The sequence below is a fragment of the Corvus brachyrhynchos genome, unplaced genomic scaffold (assembly GCF_000691975.1).
Source record: "Corvus brachyrhynchos isolate BGI_N302 unplaced genomic scaffold, ASM69197v1 scaffold101, whole genome shotgun sequence".
Lineage (NCBI taxonomy): Eukaryota > Metazoa > Chordata > Aves > Passeriformes > Corvidae > Corvus > Corvus brachyrhynchos.
In genome coordinates this window covers 7883912-7901428 of record NW_008237239.1, presented here as the reverse complement: position 1 = coordinate 7901428, position 17517 = coordinate 7883912, and the positions used below count along the sequence as shown (strand labels likewise).

Here is a 17517-nt window from a genome sequence, read left to right as displayed (position 1 = left end):
GCAGGAATTGCAGTGCAAACTACATTTTAACTGTACTCCTTCATTTGCTTCTTTTGGGGAAGTATTGTGTGGTTTTGTTGTTCAGCTGTTGGGTTTTTGGGGGTGGGCGTAGGGGTGTGCTGTTATTATTTATTTATTTAAAGCTTGTTGTGTATTGATTTAGCAAGGAACAGGTTAACAGCCGTATCAATTTTCTCACAGTGAGATGTACTGGTAGAAAAACAATTTTTTAACTAAACAGAAATTACTGATCTATTGGCTAGTATGAGCTATTGTATTATACATAGATTATAGAGCTGATATCTATAAATAACTTAAGCAAGATCTGTATTTTAGATATGCTTCAACTAACATAGGCAGTATTTTTAAAAGGAAAAGGGCCACATCAGCAGTGTAACATACACTAGAAACTGATATTTTGCATAGGAAATGGGATATATGTCTTGGAGTTCCTTATTATGTTGATTATTACATTTGGGAGAAAGAACGTTGAGTATTATTATGGCAGCTTGAGAAATAACAATATATCTGAATCTGCAAAAAATACAGCTCATAACAATCTGGGCACACACTCAGTGTTTCAGAAAAAGTAAATGTGATAGAAAGTATGTTTTACATCTTCAAAAAGAGATTTCCCCCCCCCTTTTGGGTTGTATGTTTCTTCATAATCATCATTTTGCAATATAATGTCAGAATGAAGCACAAAAGAGAATTTTTTTCCAACAATTGGAATTGCCATGGCAACACCCCAGATCTCAGATAAAGTTTGGTCCTGTACTGATAGTCACATTAGCATTTGTTTTTGTGCTAAGTGCAATACTGCATGTGAAAAGCACCTCAGTCTTCTAGGTATGTATAAGAAGATGTAATTTGATTATTTCAGAAATGTGAACTATAAAATTTTGACAGCTCCATAGAAAGCTTCACCCTTAAAACTGCGTTTTTGAAATTACATAAATCATCTGAAGAAAATTAGGTATGGCTATCAATATTAAAAGCAGTTGTTTGCATCTCTAGTCTCACTTATGCTGAATCTGAATAACCGCCCACTGTCCCCTTTCCAGCAGGTCTTAACTTTCCCAAACATATTGATCTTCAGTCTTTGAATTCACATACATGTATAAAGAAACTGATGAATTTAAGCAACACCTTCAAGCTACTAAAGAATCAAAGTATTTTTCCCAGACATATTTATAATTTCCTTACGCTATTGTAAAGAATCAGTAGAAGATAAAGACAGACATTTCTTTTCTGACACACAAAAATCCTATCCAAACTATAAGGAAACTAAAAACCTTGAAATTACAAATATTCTATGCTGGCAAATCTACGTATCTATAAAACACATACATATCAAATCACTTTAGATGTATTCAGGAGGCTTTTATTCTGTACCATTACTCTGCAGGCTTGTGGAACAACCTATCAGAAACAAAATACAGAGGGACAACCATGACCATTTGAGCTGAAACATGATTCCTCCCCAAGCAGAAAACAACAAAACCAGGATATGCTTTCTATCAGAGTAGCATACAGTTCAGATTTCAATCACTGATTTTTTTACATACTGTAGAGCCAAATGCCGTGTTTCAAAAAAACACGATGGAAATATCTAGGAGATCACTGTAACTGTTCCCAAATAAACTGGCTAACAAATAGACAGAGTGCCAAATCACTTACTATGAATTCTAACAGTTCTTATGACAAAATAAATAGTAGAGAATGCAAGACAAGACTGAAATTCTGTTGCAAAAATAAGATTTGAGTGTAAGTCATTGGCAAATGTCATGAACCATAAAAACAAAGCAATACAAGTATGTGGTCTTGGTACACTCAGGCAGGTACCACATACTCTGTAATAAATACAATAAAGAATCTACTACACAATGTTTCCAGCTGGAGAGGGAGTAACTCAAAGGCAAGATCTGTGTCTCCTTTCTCTTTAAGGGACAGATAGTTAAACAACATTGGCTAGGAAAGGATCTTTCAGATGCCTGACATTAAACAAAGCAGTCATGCCTGTCATTGAAAAGATCCTAAATTCTAACATTTTATGAGTATACAGGGTCTGCCTGAAATACATGCTGGTGTTTGAAGGGTTACTATTCTCCTGTTCATATTACAGATACAACTTCATGGATCCAGGATGACAGGCTTAACTCCTCAAATTAAAACTGTGACAAGCTGCAAGCTGTATTTAAGGGCAGAATAAGCTAATTACCAAAAGCACAAAGCTAAGAAAATAAAAAATAGTCAGATACTGCTGACTGTTGTGAGGCTCAGTTTCTAAGCACCCAGAAGAACTTTTCAGTCCCTGTTTACTTGCCCCAAGAGGTGTACATTAGAGGTGATACTCCTTACTGGGTATCTCAATACCTTCATACAATAGCATCCTACCCTGACACACAAGTCCTTAGAGTTAGGCAAAGAGTCCTTCACCACTTTTGAGATCAAAAGCCTCCACAGTTGCAAAATCCTTGGCAGATAAATTCTGCATGTACTGGATGGGGTCCTGAGAAGCCAGAAACAAATGCTGCACCAAAGTCAACTTAAATGTGATTCCTTTCTAATATTTACAGTGGGATACTAGGGAAGAGAAAGGAACATTATGCTACAATTCTTCAAGATTGCTCAACTTTTTTCTATCCTGCAGAACAGGCTGTGAGCTTTACAATCATCTTTTGGCTTTACCTCTGCTTTAATGCACAAATTCTAAATTAAGATACATTTGTTATGGAAAAGGCAAAACATTCTGTTAATGCACATCATACTGCACTCTCTGAAGCAAAATGTTTACTTTGTACAGGTAAAAACTGGGATCTTTTTGAAGACATAGGCATACTTTGAATCAGCTTTTCCATATTTAACATTGTTAAGCATTCCCTGTGATGTGAGGCAAAAAAATTAGTTGAGCTATGAAAATTCAGTATTTTGGAGATCATAAGCTGAAACAGAAAATTGGGAGGGAGATGGGAAGACAGACAGCAGTATGACTATATCACTGAGCATCTGTTTTTTCACACCTTCCCTTGCTGCCCTACAATTTTTCTATTAGCTCCTCTTTGAAGGGAGTAATACATAAGTAGCTGTGTCACTGGTAGCTCCATCTGCAAGCATGCAGTTGTGATTTGATTATGCAGTGTTGTGTTTTAATAGCCATTTGAAAGCATTACTGAACTATCCCATTGCACATTACAATGACTCTTGTACTAGTAACTAAAGATGTAGTCCCCAGGAAGTGTCATTCGTTTCAGTGGAGCGCAGCTGCTCAAGAGGAAAAAGCCTGGGGCACCTGCAGCAACGATGGGGAAGCAAAGGGAACCAGCAGCTTTGGTTTGATTTGAAATAGGATTCATCTCCTTTAAAGTATTTATTTGCAAACACCTTGCACAACATTCTTAGAGGAGAGGAGTCTCCATTTTATCTAGTCTTAATTATTTTTTTATTCAGGTGTTTTGATTATTTTGCTAATCTTTTTCCATGCAAATATATCCATCCCTTTAAAAAATGTCTACCAGTTCCTTCCTTAGCATCCAGTATGGGCATACATGGAAGTTACACATTGAAAAATGTATGCCCCTTTTCAACGTGTTCTTGAGCTCTAGTGGAGGAAAATCAGAAACCCTTTAAAAGGTCTTTCTTCCTATGCAAAAAATTCAGTTTTCTTTTTTTTTCCATTTTAGAAAAACATTCTGAAATGACAGTTGGAAGCACTAGTTTCTGAAACCATTTCAAAGAGGTTTACAACAGCCACTGTATATAGTTATAATTATTTCTGTAGAAAGGCACAAAAAGGACAAAAATAAAATTCAAGACAATTCCAAACTCCTCACGTCTTCCTAAAAATTAGGACTACGTTTCTGATGACTCCTTATTTAGTAGGATGGGCTAGGAATCTACTTTTCATCCTGTCAAAGTTGTGTGTTGTGATATGGAACAGGTCACTTAATCTATATCTGCTGTTCTCTTTCTCCCTTCCTTAGCTGTCTAATTTATACAGTGAAATATCAGGACAGACTACAACACTGCTGGCGACACAGCACATAGAAAAATGAGGCATGATCTTTTAAATACAGTATTCATTATAACACTGGCACTGGAAATGCTTTACTCTTTTACAATGCAAATAAGCACATCTTAGTTATGGAGGTTACATATACAGATGTCACAAAAGCACATTTAAAGACAGGCAAATGTAATAAAAAACCCAGAAGAATCTGAATGAAGATTAAATTTAATGGGGTAGAACTCTGATCATGAAGGACACTTTCTGCACATTGCATAATGGAGGGTACAGTGTATTCATTTATATTCCTCAAATGTGTACATTTTCAGTGTGTACAGTTTCAGTAATTAGAAAAGAAATTTGGATGTTAGAGTTTACATAAATAACAAAAACCTTCAAGATGCCTTTTTCTTTGATTTTTTTCTTTTTATCTGCTTTATAATTTTTTAATGTCCTTTATGCAATCTCAAGATATTAAAGTCCAAATCACCTAGTTGTATCACTGGCAAAATAAGTCATACGTCATGCTCAATTTTTAGAGTCATTAGCTATCTGTAGACATTGTCTTATGCAGTGGAGTTAAAAAACCTAAAGAGAGAAAACAGAATATATGTGAGGGAAAAAAGGCTTTCTGGGTGTTGATGGGAGTATATGGAAGAGACCAGCAAGAACAGTGGATAATGGAAGATTGCTAGTGCAGGTAGTGGGCTTATCTATATGACAAATTGATGAAGAATGAGGAGGAAAACTATGTTGATTTAATGCTGGCAATTTGAAGCATAGGCTGCACAGCTGTTTCAGACAGAAATACTAAGATAAATTCAGAAGCAACCCCTGCTCTGACAGATTAATAAAAGACCAGGAATTATTTGAGCTTCTTAGAGGAAGGGATCACTAAAGACCCCTTCAAATACCCAAGATATTGCACATAAGAATAGAAGAACGGCTCATCCAGCCTGTCTGTTATCAAGAACATGCTTTAAACTGGGAGTCAACCTTTTCTAGCAGACATGAAAAAATACATATTAGAAGTGAAAAAGTAAAGAATAAAGTGAACATCTGCTATGGATACAATTTTAGGAAAAAAAGTCATTGGTAGAGCCTTCAAACAGGATACCTAAGAAAAGGCTTACCTAAAATAAATTTTTTAAAAAGCTGTACTGGGTCTTCTGTTTCAACTCATTTCTTAAAATCATTACTAGCAAAAGGAACATTTATCCAGGTAAAGTGAAGATAAAGACCTTTTCACTTTGAAAGTAAGACAAACCAACTCCATGTAAACATTTTCACCGGTGCTTTAAACACACCTGTGAACGCTGAGCTCTCCATTGTCTGGTCAAATATGAAAGGCCACCTTTCCCTGGTTCTGCCAGGAGTGCACTACATGTCCTCACTGCTCACTGCTAGCAGCTACATAGTCATTATAAAACACATTTTAGTACATTTTACTAAACAGCCAGCCATGCTTCTTAGCTGGATTTCTGACAGTTTGATTTACTGGCATTTTTGTCCAGTTCTAGACAACCCAGAACTACCAGAAAATTTACACTGCATCAGCAGCTTTCCACTGCTCTGATCCAAAACCCTTTGGAAAAATTATATGGAATTATTTACAAACAAAAGGATCAGAACTGAGAGTTAGTTCTATGTTAGGAGAGAAGGCTCCTATGGAAGAATACTTAGGAAGTGTTAAGACTGCAAGGTAGCATTAAAAAAAATTTTAAAAAAGCCCAAAACCAAAAGTAAGTAGCTTTGGTATCCCTCCCCTCCTCCCTCAAAAGAAGGCAATATTCAGTGTGATGGCTCACTAATAAATTATTCACGGAAAGGTAGGGCTTTCTTTCCCAGAGGTTACAGCAATGTCAAGTGAAAACATGTCAGTCTGCCAAGAAACACCAATGGTGTGGAATATTTCTATGGAAGATGACACAATCACCCCACTAATGATGTGAGCTCTTTTGATGAGTGTATCTGAATTATATTCCTACAAAGGATGCCTGGCATTATCAATAATTTCATATTTAATTTTGGGAAAATTTAAAGAATTACAAGATCCTCTGAGCAAATTCTAAACCCAGGTTTTATTTTTAATTTATCAGCATTGCCTAAGCTTATTATTCATAAAAGAGTGTTCTTCCAGCACTCATTATAGAGTATAAGCACTCTAAGCAATAATTTTAATACAAAAATGACCTACGTTGTAAAAATGCCCACCACCACCTCATCTCAGTTCTGGAAAAAACTTCTCAAACCTAAGTTCAACAGACAGTCCTAAACTGTGCGGAAGATCACAGGTCACAAAATATAAGTAACTTGCTCTCTGATATTTGGGCTAAGCATATTTTTCTTACAGTCCCAGTAGATATGTATGGCAGAGAAAATGTTGTATTTAGGATGCTTGTCAAGCTATTGGTTCTGATGGTCAAGAAGAAAATTCCTTTGTCTGGAAACCTATTGGGAAAAGATCTGTTCTGGGCTTTTTCACCTCATTCACAACATCACCACTTAAATACAATTTAGAAATATATGTAATTTTTCTAAACAGATTGCAATTCACAACTTAATTTATGCTTAGTGATAGTAAGAGGTCTAAAGCACTTCCCTTCCAGGACAAAATTTGAAATTTATCCAGTGGACTTGATTTTTATGGGAAAATCTTTGTAGACTCAAGTGTCTTCTTCACAATCTCTCTCTCATCCTCAAGAAGAAAGTTAAGATCACTTCACAGAGTTAGCTGCATTCCTAAATCAGTGGGAGGGGAATGTCACAGAAACTCCATAATCTCTGCCCTGCACCTATATTAAGTTTTGGTACGTTTTAGCCTACAACTGAAATTCTTGTTTGTGCAAATATTGATCTGCCTAGTATGTACGAAAATTAAGTTACAGGCAAGGAATTAAGAATAATTTTTAGACTGAGCCATGCTCAGACACTTCAAAAGAAAAAATAGGTCTAATACTAGCTAAAGGTACAAATTGTACTGTGTTTCAGCCCAAAGCTGGGGTAAACTGTCCCCTGAGAACATGTGGCCTCTGGGGGGGGGGGTGTGCACTGCCTGCAGCATGCTGCCCACACCGGTAGTCCTGCGACAGCCGACCCGAATAACCAAAGCTGGAATCAGTCAAACACTCATTTGCAGGTACAGGAAGGATTTCCTTCAAAAGTTGTTCTCAAGCCTCAAGGTAGGACCAATGCACCCATAAACACTTGGACCATTTTTCTTTCTCCCTAATCACTGTGTATTTGCTGTCACATGATCAGAAACAAGACTTCATGAGCCAGTATCTTTCTGGCCAAGGAACCATCATTCAGTACATCAAACTTCTTGTATCGCAGTTGCAATGATTGTTATTAAGCCTGTGGACTTATTCCTACCATGCAACCTCCATTTTTCACCACAATCAGCAGCAATGTCTCTAATGAAGACAGAATAACACGTTTCATTATTTTTAGGGCAATACATTTAACCTCTGAACAGCAACCACATGTTGTTCTTAGTGGTTTGTTTCTGAAACTGCTTGCTTAAGGCTGAGTAATTTTATCATGTTTGATATCCAGTACATCTAGCTCTGCTTGTCTTTAATTCACCTTACTCCTATCCTTCTTTAACTCTTTTGCATACATTTCTATGCCGGTCAGTCCTTTCTGGAATCTTTTTACATTCTGCTAATTTACTTTTAATTATGTGGCTATTCATCCAGTTATGTTATGCTTTTTTCTTCGTTCTGGATATTAATGCTGGAGAGTAGTAAAACTTTTGAATAAGGAAGTTCCAGACCTTTTCCACATTTAAGTTTCAGGGCTTCTTAGATAGATTGATTTAATAATTCACATCTATAGAGTATTGAGCTTTGAAATCCTGAGTTACATACAGATTTCTTTTACTCTTGTCATTTAATTTTATCTGAATCACACATCATACATTCTTCAATCAGCTCATCTAGAATATCTTCATTACTTAAATGAAACCTTATTGATGAAGTGAAAAAACTGTCAGCTATTACCAGCAGAAATAACCAGTACTATCAGCATTTGTTCTCCAAGCTATTCTGAAGAAGTTAAATACTTCCATATGCAGGGCTGCCCACCCATATGGTCACAACTCCTGGTAGTACTTAAAAGCTTTAACCACGCACAGAATGTTAAAACATGAAATGCTTTAAAAAGATTACAGACTCACAAAACTAATACAATTTTTCTATCATTCTGATTTTGAAGTGTTTTTGATTCAAACAACATAGTTGCACTAAAGCTATTAATTTCTTTTATCCGCCTCATAAATTAATATGCAGTTCTACCTTTTGTGATTCCCACATCAGATTTCTCACCTTTTTTTTTTCCACTACATGCTTGTAATCCATCTAACATAGAATCATTAAGTTGGAAAAAACCTCCAAGATCATCGAGTCCAACCTTTGACCTAATGCACCATGCCCACTAAAGCCTATCTCAGTGCCACATCCCCTCACTTTTTGAACTGTATTTCTGCTCACTGTCAGCTCCATCATCACTAGAAAACACTTGAACCGACTTTTTTGGTTAACAGGAGGTAGGTTGGGCAGTCCAAAAATCTGTCTTACCCCATTTCTTGGCTTCAGACTCCTTTTGCCCATCATGCCAACCTCAGCCCCCACAGGCAGATTACCAAAGCTATTTCCTATTTTCAGCTTCTTCAGTATGCAGCAGTACATACCATTATTTACCTTTTGATCAACTACGAGATAATTTGTATCCATTCCACTCTGCATTGTGGTTACCTAAAAATTAACTGATTCATTTTTTAAATAGACATAGTTTTGTTTAGAAATCATTTGCATTTCAGGCCATACTTTTACTGGAGACTCATTCCACCAGCTTCCATACTGATCTGCATGTTACTACATTACTTGGGATTTTTGTACTATAAAAATAATGAGCAAAAAAATGCTTTATTAATTAGATATACTTTTAAATATATTGCATAAACAGAGGATTGCTGAAATCTTTTTTCATCTGGGTTTAAGTTCATAACTACCATGTTTGCTTTTATTGTTTCCTTTTACTTCCTTTTCTTACTTCTATCAGGCACGTTTCTGCAAAATTAAAGTTAAAAAAGCATCCAAAACCAGTAGCACATTTTCATGGAAACCTTCAGCTAATTTGTTGTCTTGTGAATAATCTGAATGGGTTCTACTAAAGTACAGGGATTATGGGGTATGCTCCTAAAGCCCTCAAAAGGCACACAGATATCAAAGGAGATTTGCTCCCATCTACTCAATGACTCTCTTTAGCAGAGGGAATAGCTGAAGGCAAGAATGGCCTTCTTGTGCTGCAGCACTGTATCCAAAATACTTCTGTGTTGCCTTATCAGCATCAGCATAGGGCTTCAAACAGAATCCATACAGCTTATAGGAAATTATATTAAATATTTCTGGCAGAGTGGGAACCAAATATAAGTCTTCCATTCCTCCTGGTGGCTTGAAGGGCTTTCTAAAACACAGAGATGCAATTTCACATGAAGGCACTCCTAAAGTATTCCAGCCTGCTAAAAAGCTGGAGTAATTCCCATCTGGTTCAAAACCAGATGGATTTTCCACTGAGACCCTTCCCCCTACACCCAGCTATTGAGCCTGGCTTCAACGGAATTTGCCAGTCTATGAGTCTCAAAGGTGCTAGATGGTTAAACTGGAGTTTCTCTTGAGCAAAACCAAAGATACTTTCAGACATGTTGCACATGGAAAATGTACCCTTTCCAATAGTTGTGCTCTGTTCATTGCTTTTTTCCTTGTGTGTATCACATGAGAACAAGAAAAATCTAAAATTCTAGTCTGTTTCAATAGCCTCATATACAGTTTAGAAATGTGAACAATTTGGTAGTATAAATCATTAAGTCAGTTTAAAGAGAAATTTTTACAGAACACCAAAACAGCTATTATAATATATGTGGCCACAGGCTGAGAAACACAATCTAGCAGATGGTCATTTGCTGTCTTACGTGATATGGCACATAGAAAAAATATAGTATTCTGTTAATGCTTCAGAAGCTCAACAAAGCCAAAAATAGCATGCAACTTTGTGTCACAGATAAGAAAAGCACAGTTATATACTTAAGATAGAAGGAACTGACATCTCTGATTTCTAAACTTTTTCAGAGTATGGAGTGGGTTAAGTGTAAATATTGTACTACATGCCTCTTAAGTTCTCCTACATTCCTTCCTATAGTCTTCCTTTTTAAAGTCCACAGCACCCCTCCAGCAATTGCTTATCAGAAAGATGAATAAATAAGAGAAATTTAATGTATTTAAGCTTTCATCTAATATGACAGGGATTTAATTCCTAGGAGCTGGGGAGGTACACCTACTCTCCCCTGCAGTTTCAACTTGCTTAACAGCTTTTCTGTTTCTCTCAGTGGTAAACAAGTACCAATGCTGTCTAACTACAGAGCTCACTGCAACTCACCAGAACACAGTATTTCAATGCCACAGTCTAGCCACAAACCTCATTTTAAACAGAAGTTCTCTTGCAAATCCACAGGGTCGACATCATCAGCGCATTCCTATCACATCATCCCTAAGCGAAAAATCAGTTGGATATAATAATGACTTAATTAATCCCATTGTTTCCCTCTAAGACACAGACCAATCTGGTCTTCTTCATTTTCTCACAAAAGAGAAAACTGCAGGAAACAAATGACTGCTTGTGTTGCCACTGTAAATCACATCTGCTGGAATACTTCCTTCCCATCTGATCTAGAGCTCTTGCAGCTGCAGTGTGACCATACCATCCAAAGTCACTCTGCTCTTGGTTTGCATCATGGCATAAAGTCTTGAAATTTATATTGTTTCCCCTGCTATTCTTTTCTAGAATTTGGCAATGGTGGTTCTCAGTATTTGGAGACAACTACTTCTCACTTTTCAAGACACAGAGCCTCCAAAATTGTACACAGTGCAAACACACTAAGACATGCTAAGCGGAAATTAAAAAAAACCCCAATCCACAAAACTACTGAAGTCTACTCCCCTGTGTACTTGTGCCACACCTCACTCACACATTTGCTGTATAGCATTCCCACCAGATATATCACATGCCTTACTAATCCCAAGCACGTCATGCAGTGGGGAGAGAACAGACAGTAGCTGGTTTGTTGCCTTTTATGTGTTCTAAGCTTAGGGAAACAAATACTCTGTCACTTTACTGTCCACCAGAAGCAACCGATATTTTTAAAACATGAAGACATTTGGGGGGTGTAATATACAATTAGGGGACACTAGTACAACAATTTTCTAGTATACTACTATAGTATACTAGAAAAGTATACTATAGTATAGTATATAGTAGAACTACTATGTAGTTTTATATGTATGCACGCTGGCAGAAAAATGTTGAGGTTTTCTGAGAATTTTTCCCTAAGGAGTAAGAGATCAAGCCACAGTGTAAAAAAAATTCATTTTACTATAAATCTATCTCAGCTCTTTTTGAGATTTAGGCATCTCTTTAAAAGGTGTTGAAACTATTTTGAGCTATTTAGCAACTTTATAACAAATAAAGTTAGGAGAGGAAGAGGATGTCAAGGAGAGGAAGAATCTTCTGTTAGACCAACTGCCAAATTTTCACACAAGGGTTTTTCCCCATATTAATATTTGATAAAGAAAATATCCTAAAATATTGTAAACACAGCTGTTTCCATTTCAGGCTTGACATCTTCTATGTTGGGCAAGCTCAGTGCTCACAAAGGACCTCAATATTACTCCTTTGTATCTTTAAATTGTTCATAAGCCTGCTTCCCTGACCAGTCAGATTGTCTGATAACATACATTGTTCTTTGGTCACTTCTGAGTCTCACCAGTTCCCAGATTTTTAAAACAACCTCCACTATTAACTGAAATGCATCATTTGTTTGCAAGGACTTAACAGCTGTTCATACACTGAGAACAGTTTTGCCTTATAGATTACAAAAATAAATACCAGTTACAGTCTGTGCAAATGAAAAGAAAGCTATCCATGAAGTAAATTCAGAATTTATACCTGAAGACACTTCAGGTACCCTGTCAGGCTGTGTGGATTTTCCTCCAGCACTGGCAGACTGTAATTGTTTACTTAACCTGGATATTGATTGTAGTTACACCGCTGGCTCACTTCCTTCAGCTGCAATTCTCATTTTGGCAGTTTCACATACATCACTTAAAATTCCCCTCTGCAGCCATGCTGTTCACATTCTTTCCTCTGGGTCATAATCTACGAAACATGACCATACTTTTATTTCTGCATTATGATGATGGGTTTTTTTTTTAATTTTCTGATGTCTGTAGAAGAAAAAGTGGAAACTTTTAGCAAGAATGACCTTGAATCACTGTCCTTTACAATTAGTATTATACAGAGTTTTATGGAAGAGCTCAGATAAAAGCGAGAGATTCTCTAACAATGTAGCTGTAGCATGAATTTTCCACGTGTTTTATGAATACCTCTATACATGTCACTTTCTATCAATTAGTATTAAAGTGTTAATTAGGTCGCATGTAGATACAAGTTTTATGTCAATAGTTCAGATGTGAATTTGAGGACTAAAAAAACCCTCATATAAAACTTTCTTAATAGTCATCCTGTTAGTAACAAACTAAGGCAAAAGGCACACAAATTTGCTATCTAAAAAAATAAGTCTATTCAAACATCATGAATATGGAGTGTTAGTTCACCCACGATGTGTCTTCTGTATTGGTTTAAGCGCTCACCTACTACAAACCTACTCAGGCTCACCTACTAGAAAGTTTTTAAGGTTACTGAAAGCATGTGTGAACATTAAAGGTTGCTAAATCCTTACAAAGCAATTCTTTAAAGGCTAATTAACCTTGAAATAGTGGCAAAACCTATGCCTAAAAGATCAAAAACTGGTCACCAGTTTGAACAGCATTTTCAGAGCCATTACACTGTACCAGCTAAAATACAGAATTCTTCAATTTAAATGGATTATAAACAGTCACACCTGTAAAGAAATACCTTTCATATCAACCACTGTCATTTTTTTTCATTTATTTAACAAACAAGACCATACCTGGTCATTGACAAACAGAATAACTGAGGTCCAGTATTAATCTGTTTCTCCTTACCTAGAGTTCCAAACTAGGCATCAGAAAAATTAAAAATAGAGAGAACTCCGATTCATGTATCAAATTAATTCAATATGCCTTTATATGTATGTTTATATGAATATTTTTTGCATACTTTCTGACTAGGATATACTCCAGTATTTCACGCCATACAGAACAGATTGCTAAATGTACAGTCCACCAAAAAACAAGAACAGAAGTATTTATTTGAAAACATGAAACCATTTCTCCAGCAGAAAAGACAATGCTAGATCAGAACAGGTAGAGTTGATTTGACAACAATGCAAAGTATTACCCCCCACACACACACACACAAAAAAAAATCAATGCTTTCATATCTAATGAAGCTTGGGAACTGTTTTTAGATATTATAAAATATATGAAACCCAATAGTGCTTCACTTGGAATATTTTCATGTCTAAAATTTGGCAGTCACATAACTTAAAAGGATAGCACATCTCCAGATATCGATCAGGGTTTTGTACAGCTGCAATGCCATAAAAATGATCTGCAGCTATAAAAGAGATACCATGATTATGAGTACACTACATTGTAATTTCCTTTGGGCAGTCAGAAAGGAAAAACAGTCTGATAGTCTCTGAGAAAAATAAGCTTGCAGGATATCCACCATCTGACAGATAAATCATTTTACAATATTCCAATTAAAGAATCTTCCAAACTTAAATTAACAACAACAAAAATAAGAACTTAACAATTACCTTTCAACCACAAAACAAGAGGCAGCTGAAAAGCTAATCAGCTCACAATGTAGAGAGTTTTAATGTTCCAACTTCCTTGTGAGTTCAGGCATGGAACGTAAATAGTTAACCTTATTCTGAGCCATTAAATGGAGCTTACTAAAAAGCTTGCTCTAATAAATGGTATGATATGAAGGTCAGCCCTTAATTCACCATCAAAATATCTTCTGGGTGTAAACATAATGACTTCTGCTTATGCACTACACAACCCTGACAAGAATGCTACTTGACAATCCATTTCAGACCTAGAAAAACGCTCTCATTTGCGTCAAGGTGCTGAATGTCAGCAGATTCGCTAATATGCTTATTTGCACTGCAGTGGTGGAACAGAGTAAAACACCATGAGCCCTCCATACCCCGCTGCTGCCTGGCTAGGGAGACGGCGAAATAAAACAAGATTTAATCCTGTCCATATCACTGTGCAGTTGGTGAAACTTGACAAGTCAACATTAAGTATTCAAAGTGGTATTGTGGCCTAAAGGGATCACATGCAGCCTGCACATAAGAGCAAAGGAATAGCTTGGTTCTGCTTCGGTGTTTGTAAATTTAATTTGTTCAAGGAAAAGCAACTCTGGAAGGGATTACTAGCTAGGATCAACACTCTTACCAAAGAAAAAGAGAAAATGCGAGTAGGAATAATATTGACGTTTTTGTAATACAAAATAGCTTTTTGGGCTTAAGTGAATAAATAAAATTTGGAGGTGATTGCAGCTCAACCCTGGCACATGAGAATATTCCACTTAGTGCTCCTGAGTAGGAGGGCCTGGAAAGCTTGAGTATTTCATGAAAATTGCATAGGCATTTGGAAAACACCATATTTTACAAAATGTTAAAATTTATTTAGCAAAGTATTGTCAAGTATTGTTTCAGTGCAATACCTATTTCTTTAAATAAGTGGGGCAACAATATTCATGGCATAACAACATCTATTACATTGACTCTTAATTATTGCCAAGACCTCATTCCACAGGTTCAAGGAAGGGTATCTGCAGTAAAATGTGTAAATCCCTGGTGCCCAGGAAACATAGAGCCTGTGAATATACACACATGGAAATGAAGAAAAACTAAGATCTATAGCAATGCACTTCTGAAATAAAAGTACGAGAGAAATGTGCAAATCCCCTTTGCTAAGTGTAGCTCTGTATTTACACTATCTGCAATATCTTTGAATAGAACAATTATTCAACTACTTCAAGTCATCTCTGGTCCTACAGCAGAAAATGAGCACGAAATTCCTGAGTCTGCAAAATGCTCTTTGTGCTAAATACTGCAGGGGAGAGGTGCTGGCGAGGCCCTTGGGACTCAGCATGGGTGGGAAACTACCCTGAAGCTGCTTTTGCTTACTGGGCCCTTTCAATAGAAATTAGGGACAACTGCGGTTGAGGGTGGGGAGGGCAGCTGAAAGTGATCGCAGAACAGTCTCTTATTTTATTTTAGCAGGGGTCCTTTTGATGATTAAACCTCCAAATAACTGTTAAATGCAATGCATATTTTTCTGAGTGAAGGGCAATGAATACCTTTTCCTTACAGACTGATACTTCAAATATAAAGCACAGAAAGATAAGCACTGCCAGCAAGGAATCTAAAAATATGTCTTCTTAAGCTTGATTAATGAGCTAATAAAAAGCTATAATAAGAAAAAAATCCAATTAAAGCATCTTGTGATATTTCTCTCAAACAGAAATAAAGAATCCAAGAGCACAGTAAAACTTTGAAAAATTAGTATTATTCAGACAACAGCCTTGGTATTCAAGCCTACAGTACATCAATTTTATATTTTCTTTGACTGGCTGTCCTTTATTTATCATCTCTGATGTGTATTGTCTAAAATTGTGATCCTTGATGAGTTTTATTTTGTTATTGCCTCACAAGCATATTATCTGGATTTAAATACAGACATATTAAAAACTCAGGCATTATACGGGTTGTAGGTACTTATTCTATTCAGAAAACCTGCAGGCCTCTAGCACAACATGTGGTACTTGGAAATAAGGGCAAAGCCAGTGGAAACTATATGCTATCAGCTATATATAAAGTCAGAAAACTAACTACACTCCTCACTGATGTACAAAAGACAGAGTAGAAAATTTATATTGTAATAGTCACTTTTCATCAGTCTTTTGTACCTGAAGGTAATCAGAAGATACAGGAGCAGCGAGGACACTGGAAAGGAACCGTGAAAGACACAGAGATGGGAAGAGCTGTAGATTTGACACCAGATGAGAAGCACCTGCACCTGAAGGAGCCCCAGCCTGCCCCTCGCAGCACCTGGAGGTGAGCAGCTCTCAGCCGAGGGCCCGTGGCAGTCTGTGGGGAAGGCAGCGCACCCAAGGAACCCCGGGCTCCTCAGAGGCGCAAAGCAAGGCACAGCAAAGAGGAGTAGGGCAGCGACAGTCTACACAGGGTCGGAAAGAAAAGAAGCCTGGGGATCTCGTACCAGAGTCAGTTGTTATTTTAACACTACAGAAATAGTTTATTTTCACTTACTGAAACGTTCTCAGCCATCAGCGAGTGTCCGAGGCTCCAGGACAGGCGCATCCCATCTCCCTCTGCCGGCTGATCCGCGCCAGAGACCCCCCGCAGCAAACGCTTCTGGCACCTAAAGCCCACTGCCCCAGGCTCCTAATGAATTTTAGAGTATTTTTTAAACAAGAATTAAAAAGTCTTTGTAAACATTCTCTAATTAGGCAGACATAGTCTTTGTCTCCTTGCACAGTTCAGTGAACATTTAGCGTTTATTTTAATCCCTTTATTTCAAGTTGTGGCTCAAGACTTCGCTGAAAAGCATGAAATATCAAGCGTATTTCCTCATCAGCTGCCAGCAGTGTTTCACGAAGGAATACTTTTCAAAACGCGTTCGTTTGATTACGGGGTTTGCCTTTTCTAAATTGACAGCAAGGGAACCAAGATACACAAAGACAATGTTGTGTCTGCCTGTTTAAGAACCCGCCCAGGACTCCTGAAATTTACGTTAATGACAAAGTTGGCTTCAGCTATTTCAGGCGGTGGCGCCTGCAAAGACGTGCCCTGTTCCGCACTGAGCGAACGCGGGCCTCGGAAAGGAGCCCGGCCCCGCAGCGGAGCTCGTGAGTCCGGCACGGAGCGGGTGTCAGGGAAGCGCTGAAGCCCACGGCAAGTCAGAGCTGCCTTCCCTGCCGCCACCTCCCTGCTCGGCCCTGGCTCCTGCGATGAATAGCGCCGGCCATTACTTCCAGTTCAATACTGGCAACTTCGAAATCTCACAATTCGCATGTTTTTACTTTAAAAAAAAAAAGACAGCTTTGCTAGTTTTAAATGTTTGGTGTCTCTCTCCCCGCTGCTTTTCTGATGTAATGTGGTGTCAGTTTGCTCTCACAAGCACATTTCTGACGCCAAAGTAGTCCCTGGCCTCAGCATCAGGACGACCCCACGGCGAAGGGGTCCAGCTACGAGCGGCACAGCGGCTGACCAAGGCGTACGAGAGGCATGAGGCAAAGCAGCAACGCGGCTTTTGGTTGCTGCCCCGGTGGCGGGACCTGGGCGCCTACCAGGAAGGAAAGAAGACCAACCCGGAGAACGCAGGAAAGAAAGCCGGGGTACGGCCCTCCCGGGCCCGAGGGCTGCCGAGAGCAGAGCGGGCGTCTGCCTACGGCCGCACACGGCTCTCCACACCGAAGCACTTCTGCGAGCA

At 37.9% G+C, this 17517-nt stretch overlaps 1 long non-coding RNA gene across 2 annotated transcripts in view; it reads right to left on the bottom strand.

Moving 5' to 3' along the window:
* The window catches only part of LOC108445577, a 115539-nt gene extending 98100 nt beyond the window's left edge, over positions 1-17439 (bottom strand). For both annotated transcript variants that reach the window (XR_001860479.1, XR_001860478.1), the window contains exon 1: positions 16335-17439. This is a non-coding gene — a long non-coding RNA (uncharacterized LOC108445577). The remainder of the gene's footprint in view (positions 1-16334) is intronic.
* Positions 17440-17517: the final 78 nt, after the last annotated feature.